The following is a 13,722-nucleotide window of genomic DNA, read 5'->3' on the forward strand; positions in this document are numbered from 1 at the left end:
ATCACCCGTGTATCTGCTTTCTCGCTGCCTCTGAAAAACATGACAGCGTTTCAAAAGCACATGAGCGCTGTTGTGACACTGACTAGAATTACAGTAAATTACCACATTGCACAGAGGTGTAATAACAGCATTTCTACTCAGCGTTCCCATGACGCCGGCTGCCGCCGCTCCGCCACCATGGGGGCCCAGCTACCGACAGAGATGTTCAGCTCTGCCTTACAAGGCGCGCACGAACACAAGGTGCACCCTGTTATCACGGCTCCCTCGCACATATGCATTCTTGCCCGAGGTGTGAGAGTTGTGATAATGGTGTGTCTTGCAAAACCCAGTCATCACGTGTCACTTCTGACAGCCACCGCTCGCCTCCTCTGGGCACACACCCACAGTCACAAATGCTGTGATTGTTGTCACACAGGTATGATGAACAGAGAGAAGGGGCTGGCAGGTTATGCATCCAATCCAGACATTCAGGAATACATCCAACGTAATAAAACCGTATTGAAGAGCGGGTCTCGCCCTATCTTCAAACCATATACCGCATCCTTTTTAGAGAAAAAAATACTATCATCTCTTGACGATAACATCATTGTGGTATGATCTCAGGTCTTCCAAGCATCTTTCCAGGCTGGCAATAAACGGAGCCGGTTGCTTGTGTGCAGTTGGTTAGAACTGTGTTCTCTCTGCCATCATCCCTAGTCATCCGTAATCCTGTGACTGCAGCTGTACACACAATGGGTAATCCCATCATGACTCAATTGTGTGTGGAAATAAAGACACACGTTGGCTGTGAAGAAGAGAGTTATTTGTTAAAGCTCAAAGGGGGCAGGGGTCTGTTGTTGTGTGTTCGCTGGGGAGGAGTGAATGGCATTAAACGTTCACCTGCCAATACGTCTCAGCTTGGACCGGGTCCAGCGTTGCTCCTGCTGTCACCACAGAAGTAAAGGAGGAGGTATTTTATTTTTTTCCACCCGTGAATGAAGGTCTCACTCTTTTCAGTTACTGGAGTTGCTGGATAACGTGCACGGTGTATTTTTAACAATGCGTCGAATCGCAAACACCAGCTTTCCTCGGGGTGAAAAAGCTTTTTATCTGGTCTAGGCCTTTTGCAATCTATTATTCAAGAGACAGGCAAACATGAATTAGAATATGGTCGCTCGCAGGTTTTGTGCTCATGGAAAAGAGGAGGGGGGAAGAGCCCCAACTGTAGTCGGTAATTGCAACTCTATAACTGGCAATTTCACAGAGGGATTTCCTATTTACAGAGGGAAACCATGCGCAGCTTGGATGCTCGGCATCACCACAGGCTGGCTTGCGTTGATGCCCATTTGCGGTTTACGAAGCTACTGACCATGCTAGTGTGTGTCAGTCTGCCGTGGCCTCTATTCCTGCTCCTGCTTCACTGAATTTTGTGCACTGGCTCAGATAATGAACAGCTCAGCCCAAGGGGGACAATTAACTTCTTAATGTGTCTGATCTGATCGACGTTTGCTCTGGCGAGTGGAAATCCTGTGGAGGAGCGAGCGGCGCCGCGCTAAGGCCGTTGGAGCCTACGAGGCTGTTACTGTGACACAGAAAGGATCAAACATGAAACATAAGCCTTCTGTCTGGCACTGCCGCGTTTCGCAGTTGTACAAGGAACACGAAGCCCTCTATGCATTTGGGATTTGCTGTCTGAACATTTATTTTTTTTTTGCACAGTTCATCCTCCAGATTCCCGCTGCTCTTAACACTCGAAGTCAGCAATTGCCTCAAGGAGCCGAATCCGGTACCTTTGTCTGGAAACTCTCTTGACACTTCAATCAGGCAGAGAGGCAGGGCAGACGCTTGGAATTTTAATCAAAAAGAGAATAATGAATTTGTAGAATTTGAAAATGTGCCTCTCAAACAAAATGCTCCCAACCCTCTTTGATATGGAAAAGCTACCACTCCCCTCTCCCTCCTTCATGAATGAAATTATTTTTCCTGCCTACAGTCGGCTAGCCCAGGGCACTATGACCCTTATTACATGAGCTGTACATGTGAGAGAAAACCCTCCACGTCTCTTTATTTGCCCTCCCATTTTTTTTCTATTTACTTTCCCCTGAGACCCGACTCTACAATGGCTCTCCAGCTGAGCGGTGACCCGGTGGTGCTCGGTGCCGACAAGGTGTTAAATAGGTTGTGGGGAGGTCTGGAGGTTATATGAAATTGACAGCTGGGGGTAGTTAATCACTATAGTGTGTGTTGCCCTGTTATGCACTTAAATCCCCGAAAGTAAAAGAAAAACCCCACTTGCTCTGTTGGAAGTTAACATCGTACCAGAAACATTTGCTTTAGAAGTCAGAGAAATAAAATCTTGCTTGCTGTTTGATCTTAACGACTTTCTGTTCCTGAGTGCCTTAAGACAATTTAAAATTATTTTTTCTGCGCCAATAAGTTTTTAAAAAGTAATGAAGTGTTTGAAATTTTTGTCCAACTTTTGTATTTTAGTGCACTGGTGGTTTTAAATTTTGTATTATTAAAAAATAACTATTCTCCACTAAATATATTAAAGGATGACTGTGCAGCTGAACCGCCAGAAACTCCATGTATTTAAAAAGCTTGACAATGTTAAATGTGTACTGGTTTGCCTGATTTGTGCTGTTTGACCAATCACAATGTAACAGTGAGGGCAAACAAGTTTACTTAGTCTGAAGCTTAACTCTGATAAGCTGATAAAACTGGTATAACTAAAGTGCTAATTGTTGAATTTCCACCTTTGCTGCCGTTAGTCTTCTGACCACAACTTTCATCCTTACAGCGAAAATTAAAAAATGATTTATAAATCAGTAATATCTTCCACTGGTTTCCACTCCATGGAAGCCTACTTCTGCGTCAGTTCTAAGTCGTCACTTGCGCCATAACATGAACCCATTTTAACTATGCCTCAGCCTTTATGTAACCTCGCATGCACCTCCACGAGACGTAACTACACACTGGGTGAACATATATGACGAAAACTTGAATGCTGTGGAAGGTTGCGGTGTAGGGATAAAAGGAGTTTCCCATTACTACTCAAGATAGGGTGTAGGTTTCCCACAGAAGTCTAAATCAAGCTTAAAGTTTAGCATGATGGTTGCTGCTGTAGCCAGAATTAACTGTATCTGCACAAGTCCAAACCATCGCAGCCTTTTCCTCTTTAAGTCCAAACTGCTCAAACTGAGCTGTTCCCCCCATAGCTCAAAACATTGAGCTATGACCACAATTATATAAACAGAGTTACAACAAACATGAACAAAACTGCCAAACGCAGAGGAAAACTTTAACCTGCAAGAAATAATTTGTTCCCATGATACAAAATATCGATTAGAACAGAAGGACATAGCTGTTAACTGTCAAAAATACTGCATCCATTTATACAATTATAAAGGGAAAAAAGAAGAAATTGCAGGTGGCCTTTACACACAATTTGCTTTTATTGCACAGAATGATGTATGTTCAGAGAAACTCTAGAAGACACTTTTCAAATTCATCCACTGACAGTCTGAGTTTGTTTCAAGTCAAAGTTTAAAGTGTGTAGCTGCAAGCAGGATTTGTGACATTGCAACTAATCTGGGAGCCAATCCCGCTCCAGTAGCCGTGTGACACAAAGTGATGAGAAAACTTGAAGCTTAGACAACTGCAGCACTAAGACGATGTGTTCTGCTGGAGACGGGAAACAGAGACATGAAAAATACTAACTTGCTCAAATCTTGAATTTTAGGTGTGATAGTCATAGATTTGGCTTTCTGACTTTCTAAACATGTGCTTTAAATGTTGCAATGATGAAAAAGAAATGTTGCATTTTTATGGATTTTAATACATTTTTATGTCAAAAATGTTGAAATATTCCAGCTTGAAAATGCAATTGGAACATATATGTCTTATATTATTGGACTGCTATCTATTAATTTTAGAATGAATCTCAGTATTTTCCCTTACTTTGAGGCTAAACATATCTTACCCCCATGCTTTTGCTAACGCCTTTTCCCCCTCAAGGTTCCTGTGAGTCTCACCCGAAACCTTTTTTTTCTCTTTCCTTAATCGAGAATAAAGATTAAAGGTGACTGGTGCTTTGCTGTCAGGGCCCCTGTGGGCTACTTCGCCTGAGAAGCTGAGGCTGCCAGTGAAAATCTTTTCTGTCAAATCACTCCCTAATATTGTGTTTTATTTGGACGACTTTTTCAGTCCTCCTTGTTTTACTTGGATTTATTGGTTTTCTTGCATTCTGCTCCTACTTATGTACTCAGTTTTAGTCTATTTGATATAGTTTTGTCTTTTATATTTACTTTTTATCTTTATGTAACAGAAAAACTGATGAATGAATGAATGAATGACGTGGTGCAGTCATGTCTATGTTTTATAAAAATGCAATATGGCTCACATTAAATTCATATTAGATAAAGGAGATCCAAGGGATTTTATGGTTTCGATAAGGGGAGCATAAGGATCTAATTTGTTTTAGTTCTGCTCTAACAGATACAGTAAGTCAGATGCTCCAGGTTGTGACACTCTGGAGTTACTGTTAGCTACAGCATATGGCAGACTCCTACTCCGGTTCGTGAGCCCTTTAATTAGCGCAGCGATCCAAATGAGGTTACTGCATTGAAGGGGAAAAAAATCGAATCAAAAAGAGCAGGGAGGCAAGAGAGATTGTGTCTGTGAGAGAGTGTGTGTGTGTGTGTGTAAATGGGATGATGGTGGGCAACAGTAAGGTTGGGTATGAAAGCACAAAATGTTATGTAATTCAGTGTCTGATTATCTAAGTGCTCAATAGTAGGTATGGGCTGTGAGGGGACTCAGTTCCCCACTATCCGCATGAGCACATGCTAATCATTGTTCTCCTCTGAAGTTCACAGCTAATTGTTTCTCAGGAGAGGAGCCTGGCATCCTCTTCTGCTCCTGCTGTGGAAGCAGAGATGGTGTTGCATGCTGTGTTGTCAGACGTGCACAGCTTTATTAGGCAGGTTTAGCCCAGTGCCATTTAACATTAAAGACATGGGTCATAGGGAATTTTCTAAAGTGACTTGCTAAAGTACTTTGAACTTAAATTGCATATTTACATACATACATCATGTCTTGTGCTCCGGTCTATATTTATATTAGTGCTGTCAATAGATAAAAAAAAAAACTAACTAATTAATCTCACAATTTTCTGTCATTAATCGCGATTAATCGCAATTGATCGATAGCCTGGCTGCAATTACACTTTTCCAAGCTTGTAACAGACATTTATGCAATATAATGAAGTGAATTGAGAATAAACACAAAGAATGTGTGTTTAAATTCAAAGAGAATTTGAATAATTTTCTTCAATCTTTTAGCACAGGTTCTCTCCTGTGAAATACAACTTTTTAAAAACCTATATACTAATAGGTAACCGGTATAATATATATTAGTGCTGTCAAACAATTGCAATTTTTAATCAGATTCATCACAGCCTTACTGTGGATTAATTTCGATTAATCACAATTAAATATCATTCATTTTTATTCTATATTAATCGCATTTCATTTTGCATGAGCAAACAGACTTGAGAAAAAAGGGAAAATATATGCACTTAACATGTTTAATGAACATCTTGCATATTCATGTTAACAAGTAACTCCGTAAACATTTATCCACTCTCTCTGTCACTCTTGGAGAATCACTTCAAATCCTTGAAACGAGGAACCAAAGCTATGTAAAGCGCGTGTTCTAAAATACATTAACAGGTCTGCAGTTTGTTGCAATCCACTTGGCAATTGTGTCAGTCAATATTTCCGAGGTAGACTTGCTGAGTCCCCGATACTCCATGAGTAGTTTGTCCCAAGCTGGGTGATCCGTTAACCAAAGTCCTAGCAGTATTCCCGACTAACGTATGCTTTTCGTCAATGTGATATTTTAAGCTGGAGGTGGAGAAAATTCCTTCTTGCACAATGTACATAATATGTCGGTCGACTGTTCCGTCTTGTTATTTTTTTAATACTCAAATTTCCCATCGAGAGGACAAATTTGTGTTTATCATTTGACTGGTTCAGCTGCCTGTCACTACCAGATCAACTGCCCATTTGCGCATGTGCGAAGGTCACTATGCTTGGACAAACTGCCTGAAATGCATTGACATTAAGTTTTCAGGGATTTTGAGTCATTATTGAAAGTGTGACTATATGGGTGTGACATTAGGAAATGCAGTTCAATTCAATCCAATTTTATCTATATACTGCCAAAAAGCAAACCCCAGCTCAGGGAGGGGCGGCCCTCTGAATGAATAGATTGAGAGAAAGACAGGATAAAGACACGCCTTGAAAGAGAGCCAGACACCGGCTTCATGGACAGATAAAGTTGGTTGTCATCTGCTTAGAAGTGAAAATATATGCTTTGCCTTCTAATTATACTACCTAAGGAAGGCATGTATAATGTAAACAGCATTGGTCCTAGCATGGAACCCTGTGGAACTCCATAACTAACCTTAGTGTGTGAAGAGAACTCTCCATTTACATGAAGACTTTGGAGTCCTTTAGATTTAATTCAAGCCACTGAAGCACAGTACCTTTAATAGCTACAGCATACTCTAATCGTTGTAAGAAATTATTATGGTCAGCAGTATCAAACGCTGCACTGAAGTCTAGCAGGACAAGCTCAGAGATAAGTCCACTGTCAGAGGCCATAAGAAGATCATTTGTAACCTTCACTACAGCTGTTTCTGCGCTGTGATGAGCTCTGAAACCTGACAGAAACTCATCAAATTAGCCATTCCTCTGCAAATGATAAGTTACCAGTTTTACAACTACTCTTTCAGGAATTTTGAGATAAAAGGTTGGAGATTGGCCTATAATTAGCTAAGTCAGCCTGGTCTAGTGATGGCCTACTGCCAGCTTGAAGGCCTGTGGTACATAGCCGATTAATAGAGATAGGTGGATTGTATTTAAGATTGATGAACAGAATATAGAAAGGTGTTTGGCGGTTAGACTCCAGTGGCCCGTCTCGGCAGAACAGAACCCCAGCTGTGAAAGGCATTAGAGCAGGACACCCTGGAGCCTAGATGCTGGTGGTAGAGATGAAGGTAGCTTGAATGGAGCTTGAGTGATAAGAGGTGGAGATGGGGAGGAGGTGGGTTGCACAAAGGCGCCTGCGAAGGAGAATGACAGATGCGCAGTGAGATTTAGTACGTGGCATTACTGCTTATTGGTCTGGAGAAGGCTGGGAGAAGGTGAAATTATACAGTCTTAAAAACAGTGTAACTTGTCCACTATCTAAGAATCCCATGCTGCTTTTTTGGTTTTGATTACTTTAACTTCTTCCTCTTCGTAGTGAACACCCCATCCCCATTCACTCACAAACAACTGAATGACTAATTTTAGCTCACTGTATAGATCATATATTTATATACCAGTCAGTCTTCAGAGCCAACCACAGCCCTACAACAGCTCTCATAACTGTAATGAATGCCTTTAAGATCAAAAGTGACTCACAGAGAACTTTGATTTTAGCGTCTCTTGATCTCACGGCTGCCATCGACACTGTTGTTCATGACATTTTAATTCAAAGGCTTCAAGTTTCAGTTGGCTTAGCAGTTCCTGTTAGCTGGTTGAGTTGCTTTTATGTTTCAGTAGGTAGCTTTAAATGTGTCGTAACAAAAATTCTTTCTGGGGTTCCACAAAGGTTAGTCCTTGCTCCACTGCTGTTCAACCTACACGTGCTACCGCTTGGTATCATCGACATGCACACGGCACATGGCTGTTCATCTGTGTTTCCCCCGATGATCTTAGTTGCGTTAACGTACAGCTTAGCCTCTTGCTGTTGGTCAGATGAAATGTACCATTATTGTGAGGTGAAACTGAAAAATTTACTGCAATGCAAAGAAAGTATTGTGAGGTAAGGCAAAAGTAGTGATTAAAACATTTCTCAAATTTTTTTTCTTTTTGGGGGGGAGGCTCAGTAACCCAGAAATCAGAGAGTGTGTTGAGCATCCTCCTTGTCTGTGCCCTAAGAATGATAAATAATGGATAACCTACAATAATCACATTAACTGGCATCCACGGGAAAATAATGCACATTGCAGATAATGAAAAATATAAGAAAACCCACATAAGCGAAGTGAAGAATCTGGAGTTTCACTTCAGCTCAAAATGTGTGCCAGAATCAAATAACATGCACACTGGAACTCTACATGACACCTGTCAAGTCCGGGAAATGGCTCTTTTCTGTTTTCCAGTCCCCCCGCTCCTTCAGGATGGCCTTGTTCGTTTTCTCACTGTAGAGACAGACGATCACAGGCGCTTCTTCTTCTTACATCTCTCTTTCATTTTCACCCTCTCTTATTTCTGCACTTTTCCTCTTTCTCTTGCACTCTTACGTCTCTCTTTCATTCGACACGCTTCTGTATCTGATTCCTAGCTCTTTCCTCCATCGTGCACTGGTCTCTTTTTTGTTTTCTGAGCTTACTCTTTGTCTTTCAGGCCTTCCCCTCCTTCCTCGCAGCTGAGCTGCTGCTCTGGGATTATCCCAGATCATTTGACATCAAAATATCTTCTCCTCAGTGTTGCCTTGTGTTCCCCTCATCTAGACCCTTGCTGTTTTCAGTGAGAGCTTGTTTGCAGCAGAGGAAAAGAGACCAGGAGCAGGAGTGAGGAAAGCGATGTCACCCACAGCAGAGCCAGCGAGATGAATGCACTTTGACTAAATCTTCCCTTTAGCCACTTATTATTATTCAGAGAGTCCAAACCCTGCTCTACTGCAGCTCTAAAAACGCATATAAAATGTGAAGGATGCATTTGTCCACAGTCAACACACAACGCTTTTTAAGGCAAGGTTGAGACTGAGAACACGCCTTCCTGACTGATTATGCACATAGATTATTGCTGTACAGCTGCCACAAAAGTCATTGATCAGTCATTGAATTTAATGCTTCTCCTTGACGGGTGGCCAACTGTTTTGGAAGTAAATGAACCATAAACATTCACCTATCAAGAAAGCCGTAGGGGACTTTTACTGTGGGCCCCGCTGTTGTGCAGCCCGCCAATGAGGCTACATAGCAGCACATGTGCAATTAACACAGGACAGATGGTCCAAGTTCACATCAAATCAATGCCGAAGATGAAGTGAAGGGGAGGGAAGCCCGACTAGCCTCATGGGGCCCCACGGCTTCACTGTCACTGATGCGTGGTTCAAATTGACATGTTTGATCAGGTGACTCCATGAGAGCGTGTTCACTTTGAAAGTAAAATGTTTGCCAGAGAATATTTACAGTACCCCTCTGTGTTTTGTAACACAGATGGATCCGCTTTACGGAATCTGTCATTTCAGATTACTGTCATACATTATGCATGTGACGTGCCATTAGTAAAGACAGGTAGGGGCAGAGTAGAGCCAGGGGGGTCTTAATGAATTTTTCAGATTATGATGATAGGAGGATTTGCATTTGCGGTTGGTGACATTGCGTTTATTTTGGAAAATTGGCTGAGATTAAGGTTCATGGTTACGGAGTCCCTGGTACCTGCTTAATACTATTACAAAGAGCAGCGAATAACAGGCCGTGTGTTTTGTGTGTTCCTTGTATTTGGTTAAATGAATTAATCTCTGTAGTAATCCTGACCGTGTTATGTTAATTTCCATGTAATACAGTTTACCATTGATTAAATCCAAGGGTGACAGTGTTTGCCACACAGCACCATTCACATGATGTTTGACCATATTATCAGGTTGTTGGTTATTGCATTTCACTTGTTATTTTCATGGTATTATATGCTCATCATACATTTCAAGGTTAAACACACTGTTAAAAGCCATTTCAAATCTCATCTCAGTATTACATGAAATATGGTCAGCTGTCAGGATCACAGTTTTCTTAAGCTTGGTGATATTGAAATCTGGTGATATTGAAAACCACTGCAAAATTTGACAATTCATATGGGAACAAAATTAAAGTGAAGCAATAATTTGGTGTGGGATATATGCACACCCCATAGTTGCAAAACTCATATTGTATCACATCCCAACGGTAAGAGGATCTGAGTTTTGAGGAATGCTGCTTTATCCACCTGGAAGATGGGGTGGTTGTAAAAGGATAGACATGGTCAGCAATAATAGGATCAAGGATCAGTTGGGGCTGAAAGTGTGCCGAGAAAATATTCCTCACTCCATTACACTACCACCAGTGGATCCATGCTTTCATGTTGGTTACAACAATTTGATTCTACCATCCAAATGTTGCCAGATCAGACCAGTGTAAACTATAGCCTCCGTTCCCTGTTCTTCGATGGCAGGAGCGACGCCCACTGTGGTCTGCTGCTGCTGCTTCATCCGTTTTAAGGTTTAACTTGACACCCATGTGTGCTCTTCTGCAAACCTTGGCTGTAGCAGGTAATTATTCGAGTTATTATTGGCTTCCCATTTTTCTGAGATTTTGATCTGTGCGACATGGCACATCACACAGTTGCTCCAGGTTTGCTGGCAGATTTGTTGGCTCCTGTTCTATCACATCTCGACAGGTGTCCAAAGCAGGCTGGCCATTCTTCTCTGACCTCTGGCATCAACAAGGCACGTTCACCAAGAGAACTGCTGCTCACTGCATCATTTCTCTTGTTCGGACTATTCTCTATAAACCCTAAACATGGTTGTGTGGGGACAAATCCCAGTAAATCAGCAGCTTCTGAAATGTTCAGACCTAGTTTATGGTTGAACAATGCTTATGATAGTACTTATAGGGAAAAGGAAAACAATCCTCATCACATTTTTAAATGTAAGATAAGAGGACAGTTGAATAGTGTATCATACATGATCTGCACCAATATAATACAAATAAAAATATAAAAAGGCAAGATAAAGCCACTATATAGCACTTTTCTACTCTGAGCACTCAAAGCCCTTTGCACAACTTGCCTCATTCACACAAGCACTTTTTCTATGCTCTTTCTACACAGGTGCTTTCTATCTAACATGCATACGCATTCATACTATGATGAATGCATTGGAGAGCAACTTGGGATTAGTATTTTGCCCAAGGATATTGGGCATGCAGATAGAAGGGATTGAACCACTAACCTTTAGATTAGCAGATAACCTGTTCTACCACCTTATATCTACCACTAAAGCCTCTTTTCCATTAGTACCTACTCGGTTTGACTTGACTCGACTCTACTGGCTTTTGGTCATTTTCCATTACAACTGTGTACCACCAATGTACACATGGTATCTATACCGACTCGACCAAAAGTCCCAGGATGTCATTTGTATGCACCACAAATACAGCAGAACAATGGAGGACGTTGAGGCAATTATATATCTGCTGCTTGGTGTATGGCTTTCTGTCAGACTCGGGGATCACGGTGTTGGTTTGTGTGTAGCCATTTCCCTCCTTGCCAGGTTTCAACAATGGCGGTTTTGATTTTTGTGAAGGAGTCGCTCATGACTCATCGAGCGATGCCACTGACTGGCCAATCGGTGGCATGCAGGCTGACGTCACATTCTCAGATTGCTTGGAACCCTGGTGTACTAGGTACTATCACCTAATTAAAACCCTAAAAACTGAGTCGAGCCAAGCCGAGTAGGTACTAGTGGGAAAAGGGCTATAAGCATTTGTAAATAAATAAATATAATTCCAGTGTAATTTCAGACAAAATACATGGAAGTTCCATATAATACAGGATGATTACACCCTTCCTCACATTTTATATTATAAAGTGTTACCACATTTGATAATTAGCACTAAGATACAGCTGAGGGTAGTTGGGATATCACTGGTTATGCATATATTTGTTTGGGTTAAGAGGTCAAAAGAATTTATTTAGAGAGCATGAATTTCCTTGCAGTGAAGTCCGTAATTGTTCAAATGACATCCCAAGAACCACAGTGCCCGACGAAAATGGTAACATGCGATTTATTTGACACAACATAGATTTTATTTAGACATAATAAAGAGGAAGCACATTTTGTAAGTTGATTTATTATTATGCTTCTTTAAGTTCAGCGATTTATAACTGCAAATTCATTTAAAACCTAAACTAAGATGCTAAATATTTCAGACTGACTTTGAATTTCAGCCTCTGTCGGTCAAAGATTTGTTGATGATAATGATGTAGTTTTTTTTTAGCTTCAACTCTGAAAAAGACAGGTCATAAACTGTTTTCTCCATTTGCTGTGGTCTGTTAATATTGTACCAGAGGCCGTGGTTTAAACTCAGTCTTCACCAAGCAGAACAGAATATTTATATTTCACGCCCTGGCTCTACAACATCAATGCAGTGCAGCCGTGATTATAACTGAAGTGTTGCGATAATGACCTTGCTTTGGGCACATAACAAAATATTAATTAGACTTTGCTGTGTTTATGAGTCAGCTGTGGTCATTATGCAACCCAGGGAAGCAAAACAGCGAACAGTTTTTGATGTAAATTCAAACACAAATCTGCGCCTTGTCTTTGTGAGCGAAATGAAGCTGCAACAGAAACAGTGGCACTATTACCCAGAGCAACGATTTCTTGACACACATTCATCATTAATGAAGGCTATGCAATGAAAAATCAATACGGCATAAATAAAGTGGCAGTTTTAATAGAAAGCTTCTTGCACGATTTCCTTCAGCACCTGCAGAAGAAAAAGGAAGCTGTTTGCAGGGGAGGGGAGGCACAGCACAGATAGCATTATAAGCATCCTTGCTAATTAACTGCTTCTATTTCCCTAACCAAAGCCTGCAGTCTCTCTCCTTTGCTCTATCATTCCCTCCCCTTCGCTTGTTTGACAGCCCAGTCTGATTTGTATTCAGGTGGCTGCCTCTCCTGCTTGTGTGTGACTCTGCAGAGCAGGTGTCCATGGCTGTGGCTCAGACAATGATAGCCCACTGATAAGCTGCCTCACACAGGCTCAAAGACAGGCAGAGACCCTGTGTTTTCCTCTAACAAGACAGATATGCTTTCAACTGATATTTTGTAGAAAATTATAGAGATTATATACTTTTGGGGGAACAAAAGCTAAGCCTAAATAAATGTATTAAGGCAGTTTCTGTTTCTACCTGTATAGTCTACAGGACTTTTTACTTCAAACCTGAGCTAAATTGATGCAAATGTCTCATTGCAGGCCTGCATGGAATGGCTAACAGCCTGTTAGCTTACCTTAGCTTATCCTAAAAAGGGTAAAACAGAAGGTCAGAGAAGTGCTTCTAAACAGAGATGCAAACTCTTATTTAGACCAGCGGTCCCCAACCCCTGGGCCTCGGACCGGTACCGGTCCGTGAGTCGTTTGGTACCGGGCCGCGAGAGTTGAGGCTCAGGTGTGAAATGTATGGTTTTCAGGGTTTTTATCGGTTTTCAGCGTTATTTTGTTATCGTTTTTATCGTTAACTCGGTTTTCCTGGGTCTTTTCACGTGTGTTATGAATAAATCTTCTTTTTTTCGGTACCGGTACTAGTTTTATTTTGTTGTATTTATCCGCGACACCTTAAAGGCCGGTCCGTGAAAATATTGTCGGGCATAAACCGGTCCGTGGCGCAAAAAAGGTTTGGGGACCGCTGATTTAGACTGTGTGAATTTTTTTTTACACTGTTTTCATTGCTGCTCGGCTTTACTGAAGAGTTTATAATGTTAATGATATTAATACTATTTAACTGTGTGACTACAGTCATCACAAAGTTGTACTTTTATTGATGTCACAAGCTGTAATAAATGTGAAGTTGTAGAAAAATATAAATGAGGCTAAGCTTAAGCATAATTGAGTGTTTTGCTATTTTTGGAGGAGTCTCTGTGCGTGTG

The sequence above is a fragment of the Copadichromis virginalis genome, linkage group LG18, assembly GCF_057382275.1.
Source record: "Copadichromis virginalis isolate Kocher_CV1m ecotype Utaka linkage group LG18, C_Virginalis_male_GT1.1, whole genome shotgun sequence".
Lineage (NCBI taxonomy): Eukaryota > Metazoa > Chordata > Actinopteri > Cichliformes > Cichlidae > Copadichromis > Copadichromis virginalis.